General features: G+C 59.3%; 1 long non-coding RNA gene across 1 annotated transcript; it reads right to left on the bottom strand.

Annotated features, from left to right (window-relative positions):
• Positions 1-513: 513 nt before the first annotated feature.
• On the bottom strand, positions 514-6353 carry LOC148055032 (uncharacterized). Its single transcript, XR_015705974.1, has 3 exons — positions 6266-6353; positions 2855-2990; positions 514-2146 (listed from the first exon to the last, which is right to left on the bottom strand). It is a non-coding gene; the product is annotated as an uncharacterized LOC148055032 (long non-coding RNA).
• Positions 6354-8202: the final 1849 nt, after the last annotated feature.

Genomic DNA, 8202 nt, shown 5'->3' with positions numbered 1-8202 from the left:
CCCTGCTCAGCCAAGGGGATGCGCACTCTGGAGCCTACAGATGATGCTCCAGACTCAGCTGCTAATGTGGGAGGAGGAAAAGGAGGCAGGAGCCTCACCAAAATGCCCAAATGGGGCACAGTAGCCTCTAAACAGCATCTGGCCACACTGTCCAGGCGCTCTGCCCCAGGCTGGGGCTTTGCACGCTGAGCAAGCTCTGGACCGATGTGGGGTCCAACCCATGGTCCCAGCCCGGCTCCTGGGAGCTCCCGCAGCAGCAACGGCAGCAGAGATGGACCGTCCTGCCGCTTTGGGCTGTCGGTCTGGCAGCAGGAGGGTTTGGAAGGGGAAGATAAATGGATGTGGTACATAGAACTAACAAGTGCTTTGTGGAAACCATGAAGAAATAACCAACGGATTAAAATAGAGTATCTATTTTTGGAAGGCCTGGAATAGGATCTGACCCAGAAAGCCACCTGCAAACCCGGCCAGCACCGCTTCCCTGTGCTTAGACCCAGCCAGCTCTGCTCCAAGGATTGAGGCATCCCTGCCCTGCTGCAGGCAAGGTGCTTGGAGGGGCCGGGAAACACCGCTCGGCACTGGCCCTGCCCCAGGCAGCAGCCAGGGGGGCTTCCTTGCTGCGAGACCCCAGGGGGCTCCCGGGGAGAGCGAGGGCAGCTTGGAAAGGCTTGAGGGATACGGGGGCTGCAGGAACAGGGCCTTTACTGTTTGCACGCTGGATCCAGTTACAGCCCCGGTCAATAAAAGAACTGATTTTAGACTTCTATGGCTGAAATAATTGCCGCTTGCATGCCAAGGGCTTGTTAGCGGGGGGCAGCAGGTGATGCTGCGGCTGGGGCTTGCGCAGCCCCCCTTGGGCTCGGCATTGCTCACCGCTGTTTCGCTCCCCCCAGTATTTCTGCTGGCACAGAGAGAAGTGGACTGGGAGTCAATGGCACAAGTGCGGGTGACCCGAGCAAGCCGTGGTCACTGGTCCCTTGCCCGTGCAGCAGCCAGCCTTCCTCCCGCTTCTCCTCCTCCTCACCTCCCTGCATTTCTCCTGAAAACCCTTCTTTGTCATGGAAAGTTCTGCAGCTGGAAGACGCTGGGGCCAGGCGCGGGGGCAGCCAGGTCCCCTTGGCACAGGCCCTTCGTGCTGCACGTGCTTTGCTCCCCGGTGCCAGCGGCTCGGCATGGCAGGAGCAGCGCGCCCTGCTCTCGCAGGCAGCCGCCTGCCTTCGCTTAGCGGTTAGCAGCAGCATGGCTGCCTGTGCCAGACCCACCTCCTGCCCCAGTCACCGTGCGCGTTTTCGGCTGGTCACATATGGAACAGGTTATGTTTTTATAATCATCTTTATGCAATCTTTTCCTATTTTTTTTTTGTTCAGTCCCAATATCATTCCATATAATTCCTCCCCTCTCCCACGCAAAGGTCTTTCAAACCTGCGTCTACGGGAGCCCATGCAAAACCTTTCAAACGCTGTTCTTCCCCATCCCTTTCTAGGAGGGAGGCCTGTATCTGATCCTTCCACCTCTTGCAAGCTCCCTCCCTTCTCTCGCTGACTGCTGCAAATCGCTTCCACAAAGGCTGTTTCCAGAGGAAACCAAAAGCAGAAGGAAGGGGCAGGCGGGTGGGAGCAGCTCTGCTTCTCCTACAGACAACTTTTGGCACTCCTCCTGCGGCTCCTGGCGCAGGGATGCACCCTGAGGTCCTCTGATGGGGACCTGGAGCATGACCAAAGCCTCCTGCTCCTCGCCATCAGCCCAGACACGCTATGCTTGCGCTGGGCATCGCTGTTTCCCTCCCCGCACTTGCTCTTCACCTCCTTACATGGGGATTTCTTGGGCAGGGAGAGCCCCCTCGGCACGTCGTGCACGGGCAGCGTGGCCACGGGGAGCTGGGACCCGACCACAGCAAATGTCGCGGTGTAGAAAACGCAGGGGAGAGGCGAGCCCGTGCTCGCGGCCGCGCCGGGGAAGGCAAGGGGGCGATGGGAGCCGGCACCCTCGGAGCACACCCCTGTCTCCCCTGCATCCCCCCAGCACGCCCGCCTGTGCCGTAAGCGCCGGGGCAGCTTGTGGAGGCCAGCAGGTCTTGAGAAAGGCGCAGCAGTGAATGAGGAGCCCCGGCTCTGGGCTCGGCCAGCTGAACTTGTGTTCCTCTTTCCTGAGGAGAAAAAGGAGACAACACTTTTCCCACACAATCACTGCTCTGACACATCTGAACCCACCCATGGCCCCACTGTTAAATTTCTGCGATGAGAGAACAATTTACTACAGGATTTTACTGTTTTTTATTCTATAGAGAAACTGCTGGTGCTGCCTGGAGTTATTAGCCTGGAGAAGAGGAGGCTGAGGGGAGCCCTCATCGCTCTCTGCAACTGCCTGAAAGGAGGCTGGAGCCGGGGGGGTCGGGCTCTTCTCCCCAGGAACAAGCGATGGGACGAGAGGGAACGGCCTCAAGCTGCGCCAGGGCAGGTTTGGGTTGGGTATTGGGAAAAACTTCTTCCCCCAAAGGGCTGTCAGGCCCTGGCCCAGGCTGCCCAGGGCAGGGGCTGAGTCCCCATCCCTGGGGGGATTTAAAAGCCGGGGAGATGTGGTGCTTAGGGACGTGGTTTAGTGGTGGGCTTGGCAGTGCTGGGTTAACGGTTGGACTTGGTGATCTTAAAGGTCTTTCCCAACCTTAACAATTCCACGATTCTATTCTGTGATTCTACCTGCAGGAGCCAGCTGTGGGTCCTGGACTTCAGGGAGCCTGGATCTGTTTGGATGTGCCTTCAGGATATTTTCCTGGCAAATGCAGCCCTCTGCCTCCTTCCCTGTGAGGCTCCAGCTCAGTACTACACTACTTTGCCCGGGCAGAGCAAGCACGTACCTGCTCTCAACACCACGTTGACGTCTCCCTGCAGAGTGGCAGCAGGACACATGCAGGAGCCTGACCTGGTGGGAGATGCATCAGCAGGTCCAGCTGTCCGGAGAGGCATCGGCAGGGTCCAGGGAGTGCACTGATCCTGGAGATGAGGAGAAAGGCAGGGGCAAGTGAACTTTATCAGGCTCTGAGCAAATATTTCCTACTTCAGAGAGTGCCTAACGCTTGGAAGGGAGCTGGAAAGGTGTCACGGAGATGTCTGTCCTTGCCAAATGGGGGTAAGGTGGGCAGTCCACGTGCCAGCAGCCTTTAATCTTGCTTGTGGCTTCTCTAGCCACGATACCCCATCCTTTTTCTGCACAGGGCAGTAAACTCAAGGAGAGAAAGGGAGAGCCCCAAGCTCCTGCCCTGGCACGGCAAACTGGGCAGGAAAGCAACTGGTTGGGGGTCCCACGGCAGCAACGCTTGGCTTGAGCCAAGCTGCTGAAACTGGAACCACCAGTCACCCCCCGAGCCCCAACAGCCCCGCGTGCTCCCCTCCTGCCGGGAGCTGGAGCGGTGCCGTGCACTCGCATCGCACTGGCCATAAAAGCAGACAGGGCTTGCGATGCAGGCAGGGCAAAGGCAGAGTGCGTGTTCTCACTGTAAATAAAATGAGATGATTAATTAAAGTGCAAGTCTGCTGCCAAAAGGAAGAATGGGGCTCAGGTGGGTAATTAAACTCAGGCTGCAAAGCCAGCCAGAGGGTTTCTGCCTTATGGCCGTGCACACAACATCTGCTCCATTAAGATTTCAAGAGATAAAGGCAGGAGAAGTGCAAGAATGTAGGAATTCCAGGAGAGTCGCCAGGGCAGACCCTCTGCCACAGGGACCCGCTGTCAGCCAGGGGATGCCCAAGGCGCAGCCTGAACCTCCACAGGGACATGGACATCCCTGAAAATTCCTCCTCCCCGCTGGAAACACAGCGATGCACCCTGATAACCGCCACCTCGCCCAGTAAAGCCTGCAGCACAGCAAGGGGGGGTTTACACAAGAGCTGGGCTTTTCCGTCTTTCACCCCAAAGTGGAGGGGACGGTGCGTGGCAGCCGGCAGCATGCCCGCGCCTCTGCTGCACCTCCTGCCTGCGTCTCGGTGGATCCGGCGCTTGCCTGCACCCTGCCTGCAGCTCTCCAGCAAAGCAAACGTCGCTGGGACTGCCGGGGCGGAGCGGCACCAGCGAGGTCGCTTCGGGGCCGGATTCCCCCTCTCCTCTCCCTCCCCAAACATCTGTGCAGATGTTAACAGGCGTGGCAAGGCTCAGTTTTCGATACGAAAGGCAAAGGGTTAGAGTTGAGCTCTTGGGTAAGCGACACCAAGAAAGTCAAAGTTTAATTGGCATTCCTGCCCGGGATGAAAGCCCGTGGCTGGCGGTGCTGGCAAAGGCTAAGAGGGGCCATTGGTCACGGGCCATAAAGGCCACACAGGCGGCACCGGGGCAGGTCTCCCCCGCCGGAGGGGGCTTCGTCATCGGGGCTTGGCCCTCCTCGGCCTCTCCCCTCCCCGCACCCCTCGTGCGGAGGCAGCGGTGCCGGGGAGCATCCCCGCGCACGCGTGTCCCCCGGCAGCCTTTGGTCCCCACCTGCTGAAGGGTTCAGAGGGGGTCGTCCTCCAAAAGCCTCTCTGAGCAGCACCGGGCTCCTTGTACCTATCTCACCTTCGAGGCTTTCTGGTGGGGAAGATTTATACCGAATAGCGTTCAAACCTGTGAAATTTGCAATAAAGCCTCTTCACAGACGGACAAGCTTGGGCCCTGGCAGCAAACACTGTTGGTAACCCGTGCCAGCTCCTCAGAGCCAAGCAGGAGGGCAGGACGGGAAAGCCGGCGCTGTTGGGCAGAGCCCAGAAGCCTGTAGTGGGTCATGGCTCACAACGGCCACCCGGGGGTCTGATTAGCGCTGCCCCGATCCCCGTCCTTGCCTTCCCCGTGGGGCTGGATCCCTCCGCAAAGCAGGGGAGGCTGAGGACAGCCACGGCCCGTCTGTTGGACATCCTACACCCGCTTGCCAGGGCTCTCCCAGTTTGCAAAGAGACCAGGGGTTCAGGCATCGCCTCCAAATGTCCATGAGCAAAACAAGCAGCCACGGGCACCTGCGCTGCCGGACGGGCTCTGCCACACGGAGGAGGTCATGCACATGAATTACAGCAAGGGGCATATTTACCAGACGTCCCAAACTGCCTGAAAACAGTTATTATATTAAATGCGAGGTCTGGCAGATGCAAGTCAGTAATTTCACTTCTGATGTAACTTGTTCGCAGCGCCGATGTCGTGGGGAGGGAGCTCGGTTGATGTTTCCCATTAGTGCGAGAGCCCCTTGCTTTGCTGCAAGCCCTTCCCACTTTAAATGCTTCACTGGGAAAATGGAGCCACTAAATTCAGCTGAGGCCTCAATCCCTTTTAACTCCTGCGTTGTAGGGGAGCGTCAGGCCCCAAGGGAGCTGCTCTGGCTTGTTTTGGGCTCCTCAGAGAAAGCAAAGCAAACAGAGAAACATCCTTCTTATTAAATCAATAGAGACTCGCAGGCTGCTGGAGGGGAGCACCAGATCAGACCCGGGACAGCTTTGCTTTGCTCGTCCCGCTGATCCAAGGCTGCCGCAAAGGACAGGGCTCAGGGACGGCAGGTTGTGAAGCGGCTTTACCTTGCTGGGAGAGCCGCTGCGAAGGGGAGCGGAGCTGGGCTGGGGCGGCTCCCCGGGACGGGCATCGCAGGGGTACGGCCGATCATCCCACAGCGAGAGCAGCCAGTGGGACCTCACCCACCCTGCTGGGCGACTGTATCAATACTGAAATAAGGGAAGCATAGCCCCAACTCACTGCCGCCCCCAAAACCCTTCAGAGAGCCGGCAACAGCATGCAAAGCCGAGCCCAGCACCCGCCTGCAGCACGCCCCGCACCGCGCCCCAGCACCGCCGGGCCGGGGGCCGGGACAGCAGCCTCCCCCTGCCAGCCCCACACTGTTTTCAGTTTGTTAAGAAACAGCAAAGCGCTTAGTCCTCATTACAGAGCCCTCAACTGCCAAATTCTTTCCTTTGACTATAAATCTGTTCCAGAGCTGCAAGAGACACCAATACCCAGAGGCTGCAGGCTGCCGCGTTCGCCCTCACAGCCCACCGCAGCGGGCAGGGAGGGAGCAGAGGGACCCCAGCCGGGATGGAGGTGGCCATGCACAGCGAGCCTGGGGGGGCAAACCCAGCCCTTCCCTGGGGCGGCTTTGCACTGAGGTGCACAAGCCAAGGAGAGCTGGTGGCCAGGGTGTGAGGGTCCCCTGTCCCACCCTGGTGGCACCCCACAGCACCCAGGGACAAACCAGCTAAGCGCAGAGGGCTGAGCCCCGCTGCAGGTGAGCGCAGCCCCCAGGGCAGCCCTGCAGCACGCTCACCCCAGCTCTGCAGCGATGCAAGGTGCCAGCACAGCCCCAGCTCTGGGGGCTGCCCCTGCAGCCAGGGACCCAGGACAAGCTCGCCCCTGCACATGAGCATGCCAGAGGTCCCTAAGAAAGCTCAGCGACTGGAGTCAATTGTGGTCAGGTGGTTGTTATTATCAGTAGTTTTCATCGTAATTCAGAACGGCTGCCACTTGCCAAGCGCTTTCTGCAGCAGCCCGTTATTAACGGCACCTTGAAACAGAGCCGAGCTTTGCTTTTGCTGTCAGACAAGTACTTTTGCTGTCAACTGCTCCTCGTAGCCTGACAAAACTTTGGGTTTCTCCTGTAGATGGTCAGTGCTCCCAGAGCCCCGGGGGCTGAGCCACTGCTGTGTGTGGGATGAGCCAGGGCCGCTCCCAGCAGGATTCCCTGTGCCCAGCGGTGCAACCCCCCTCGGGGCCACCCTGCCAGCAGCCCCCAGCATGGGCAAAGCACTGAGGTTGGTGACGGCCTCTTGGAGTGGCCATAAGGAGCAAGACGGGACTCATCTGAGCCTGTATCCCATCTGCCCCTATGGCCTGGCCAGATGCCTCAGACAAAAGTCAAGTGATCCTGGAATTACAGAATAATCTGCCATAATAATTCATCCTGATCCCTGTTAGCCAGGGGCTGGTGTACACTGTGCAGCAGGATGCTCATCCCTAGTTATTTTCCTGCAGTTCCTTGGGCAGCCCCTTGAGAAGTCCCGTTGGGAAGGGGACGCCGGCCAGGGAAGGACGGGCTGGCCGGGGTGACGGGGACGAGCCGTGCGGGTGGCCTGGGGTGATCCGCGAGGAGGAGATGCTGTGATCTGCACAGGTGGATGCTTTACACAATGCGGGAACGCTGGCTTTAGCCCTGACACCGCTGTGCTCAAAGTCAATAAAAACTCCTATAAAATAAAAGCTTTTTGTGCAAATACAGTGGGTCATCCTGCTCTCTCTCTTTCCTCCTGCTCTGTCCCATGCCTTCCCACAGGGTCACTAAAATCTCCACTGCAGTTACAGCTCCCATCGCCAGCACTGCTGGGATGCAGCACCCTGCCTGCGCACCCTCTCCCTGCCTGCACTCCTTCTCCCTGCCTGCCCCTCTCCTTCCCAGCCTCCATCCCTGCCCAGGGCCATGGCAACGGCCATGACGTCTCCCGCACCTCCAGGGTGATTCGATTACGTGGGCTGCACATGAGAAAGTTCCTGTTGGAGCAGAAATGGATCTAATTACTGACACTAACGGCAGCACAGGCTCAGGAGAGGAGCAAGGTGCCGGGGAGGTGGGGGTGCGCTGGGCAGGAGCGTGCTCAGCAACAGCCAAGAGCTCTGCTCCGAGCGTGAGGTCAAGGACAGAGCTGAGGCTGCTTGAACTGGATGCAAGAGAGGACCAGACACCAAACCTCTCCTCCTCCCCGCTCCCTACCTGGCAGCTGATGCTCTCCAGGAGGATCCAGAGCAGTGGTCCAGAGCTCCCGGTCTTCCCGTGCCCCGTCCCGTGCCTGGGCAGCATCATGCGTCCCAAGGGAGAGCAGAGCTACCGGGATAAAAATCCAAACAGGCCCCAGCTTTCAACAAGCAGCTGACATCGGTGCTCTGTTACTGTTTTTGCAGGAGACAAATCACGGTAGGCAACATCGCCCCAAAGCTCCTGGCGCTGGCTCCTGGCAGCGGAGGTGGGCAGACCCGAAACCCTCCCTGCCGGGGAGGGAATACGCTCGGAGACGAAGGGAAGCGCTGGAGCTCTGACTCCCGAACCATGATCCAGAAGCGGGCACAGAAGGGAAAAACTCGGCATGCTCAGGGCTGTGTCTCCTCCATTCCCGTGCTCCGCGGCGCGGCGAGTGCGGTGCACGGCGCCCCGTGCCCCTGCCGCGGAGCGGCGGGTGGGAGCCGGCACGGAGGGTGGCCGTGCCACTGGGGAGG

This window comes from Nipponia nippon, unplaced genomic scaffold (assembly GCF_047370975.1).
Source record: "Nipponia nippon isolate SJK-2023a ecotype South Korea unplaced genomic scaffold, ASM4737097v1 scaffold_27, whole genome shotgun sequence".
NCBI lineage: Eukaryota > Metazoa > Chordata > Aves > Pelecaniformes > Threskiornithidae > Nipponia > Nipponia nippon.
Note: the sequence above shows the minus strand (reverse complement) of the source record. Positions and strands in the feature narration are given on the sequence as shown.